The 3,287-nt window shown below is 43.8% G+C and overlaps 1 non-coding gene across 1 annotated transcript; it reads right to left on the bottom strand.

The window, feature by feature from the left end:
• Positions 1-932: 932 nt before the first annotated feature.
• On the bottom strand, positions 933-1,006 carry trnad-auc (transfer RNA aspartic acid (anticodon AUC)). Its single transcript has one exon. It is a non-coding gene; the product is annotated as a tRNA-Asp (tRNA).
• Between the last annotated feature and the right edge of the window lie 2,281 nt (positions 1,007-3,287).

The following is a 3,287-nucleotide window of genomic DNA, read 5'->3' as shown; positions in this document are numbered from 1 at the left end:
CCTAACTCAATTTCCCGCCCAATAAGGATATCCTTCAGTTCCTCCTTCTCACTCGACCATCGCTCCCCTCGTATATTCGGAAGGTTATTCGTGTCTTCCTTCTTGAAGACAGAACCGAAGTATTTGTTCTATTGGTCTGCTATTTCTTTGTTCCCCATTATAAATTCACCTGAATCCGACTGCAAGGGACCGACGTTTGTCTTCACTAATCTTTTTCTCTTCACATGTTTACAGAAGCTTTTATGTTCCAAGCAAGCTTCCCCTCCAAATGAAACCCTTAGACCTCCTCTGTTGAATTCTAAATTTCTCCTAGTCCTCAGGTTTGCTGCTTTTTCTGGCCGATTTATATGCCTCTTCCTTGCTTTTAACACTATCCTTAATTTCCCTTGTTAGCCACGGTTGAGCAACGTTCTCCGTTCTGTTTTTACTCCAGTCAGGGATGAACAATTGCTGAAGTTCACCCATGTATTCTTTAAATGTTTGCCATTGCCTCTGCACTGTCAACCCTTTAAGTATCCTTGGCCAGTCTATTCTAGCCAATTCACACCTCATACCGTCAAAGTTCCCTTTCCTTAAGTTCAGGACCCTAGTTTCTGAATTAACTGTGACACTCTGCATCTGGCATTTGGAACATGCTGTCCCTGGGCCCTCGCCTCTCCTGAGCCCCGATCACGACGCTCCTGGGCGCCGATCTCTCACCGCTCCTCCACCCCGATCAAAAATGGAGCAGTCAGAAACAGGACATCAATTCGTCTCTCTTATCTTGGAGACATCAAATATCAACAATTTTATTTGAAACATCAAAATACTAATCTCCAGCCGAGTTGAAGGGTTATTAACATCAGCAGAAACAAACACCAACTTTGTTAATATTGAACCATTAATGTCAGTTATTCCATTTTTTCTAATATTTAATTGAACAATGTTCAACATGTTTCCACCCGGTTTTGAACCGGGGAACTTTTCGCTTGATAGGCGAACGTGATAACCACTACACTACAGAAACACTGCGATTGACATAGTGCTAGGAACATAACCAGAGCTTTAACCTACACAGCTGGCCGGTACTTCAGGAGCTCGTTTTACTAGAATCGAATGACGGTGCTATATTTAGGGAGGCTGTGTGTGTGGCAGGAATTGGTCTCGTGTTTCCCAGACTTTACACATAGGAACAGGAGCAAGTGGTTAGGATCTGGGATGCACGGCTTGAAAGGGCGGTGGAGACGGACTCAATCTTATCTTTCAGATGGGAGTTGGATAAGTGTCTGAAGGAAAAACAATTGCAGGGCTACGGGGAAAGGGCGGGGGAGTGGGACTCGCTGAGAGTCGGTACGGTCTCGACGGGCCGAATGGCCTTCGGTGCTGTAACCATTCCAATCATTCGATAAGTTAGTGGCACATTTCATAGTGTGGGTGGAAGCAGAACATTGCAAAGGGACATGGATTGAGTCGGCAAAACTAGAGGCATCTGATTCAGGAGATTCACGGGACATGGAAATTTGTGAGTTTAATGACTTTGAAAGGAACATATTTGTTTTGTGCTGTTTCGGTCAGAAAAATGTTTGTGAAAGGAATTTTTTGCAGAAAGGTATGCAGCATTTAACCATCTGCCTTAACACTTCTTTCTGGGTGTCAGGTCACATTTCGTTTCAGTATTATTCTTCTAGAATTGCTATAAGAACATAAGAACATATGAATTAGGATCAGGAGTGGGTCATCTAGCCCCTCGAGCCTGCTCCAATTTCCCCAACATCGGGAACAATCTACTCACATCTAACCAGTCCTGTCCCATCAGAATCTTATATGTTTCGATGAGATCCCCTCTCATCCTTCTAAACTCCAATGTATGAAGGCCCAGTTGATCCAATCTCTCCTTATATGTCAGTCCAGCCATCCCGAAAATCAGTCTGGTAAACTTTCGCTGCACTCCTTCAACAGCAAGAACGTCCTTCCTCAGATTAGGAGACTAAAATTGAAAACAATATTCCAGGTGAGGCCTCACCAAGCCCCTGTACAACTGCAGTAAGAACTCCCTGCACCGATACTCAAATACCTAGCTATGAAGGCCAACATACCATTTTCCTTTTTCCTGCCTGCTGTACCTGTATGCCAACTTTCAGTGACTGTTGAACCATGACACCCATGTCTCATTGCATCTCCCCTTTTCCTAATCTGCCACCATTCAGATAATATTCTGTCTTCACGTTTTTGCCCTCAAAGTGGATAACCTCAGATTTATTCACATTATACTGCATCTGCCATGAATTTGCCCACCCAGCAAATCTGTCTATGTCACCCTGCAGCCTCCTAGCGTCCCCCTCACTGCTCACACCGCCACCCAGTTTAGTGTCATCTGCAAACATGGAGATATTACACTCAGTCCCTTAATCCAAATCATTGATGTATATTGTAAAGAGCTGGGGTCCCAGCATTGAGCCTGCGGCACTCCACTAGTCACTGCCTGCCATTCTGAAAAGGACCCTTTTATCCCGACTCTCTGCTAGCTGTCTGCCAACAAGTTATCTATCCACGTCAGTATATTACCCCCAATACCATGTGCTTTGATTTTGCACACCAATCTCTTGCGTGGACCCTTGTCAACAGCCTTTTGAAAGTCCAAATATACCACATCAACTTGTTCTCCCTTGTCCACTCTACTAGTTACATCCTCAAAAATTCCAGAAGATTTGTCAAGCATGATTTTCCTTTCATAAATCCATGCTGACTTGGACCGATCCTGTCGCTGCTTTCCAAATGCGCTGCTATTTCATCCTTAATAATTGATTCCAACATTTTCCGCACGACTGATTCAGGCTAACCGGTCAAAAATTACACGCTTTCTCTCTCCCTCCCTTCTTAAAAAGTGGTTTTACATTAGCTACCCTCCAGTCCATAGGAACTGATCCTGATTCAATAGACTGTTGGAAATGATCACCAATGCATCCACTATTTCTAGGGCTACATCCTTAAGTACTCTTGGATGCAGACTATCAGGCCCCGGGGATTTATCATCCTTCAATCCCATCAATTTCCCACCTAATAAGGATATCCTTCAATTGCTACTTCTCACGAGACCCTCGTTTCCATAGTACTTTTGGAAGGTTATTCGTTTCTTCATTCATGAAGGCTGAACTGAAGTATTTGTTCAATTGGTCTGCCATTTCTTTGTTCCCCATTATAAATTCACCTGAATCCGCCTGCAAGGGACCTCCGCTTGTCTTCCCTAATCTTTTTCTCCTCACATATTTACAGAAGCTTTTGCAGTCAGTTTTTATGTTCCAAGCAAG

Source organism: Pristiophorus japonicus, unplaced genomic scaffold, assembly GCF_044704955.1.
Source record: "Pristiophorus japonicus isolate sPriJap1 unplaced genomic scaffold, sPriJap1.hap1 HAP1_SCAFFOLD_94, whole genome shotgun sequence".
In the NCBI taxonomy this organism is placed as follows: domain Eukaryota; kingdom Metazoa; phylum Chordata; class Chondrichthyes; family Pristiophoridae; genus Pristiophorus; species Pristiophorus japonicus.
Note: the sequence above shows the minus strand (reverse complement) of the source record. Positions and strands in the feature narration are given on the sequence as shown.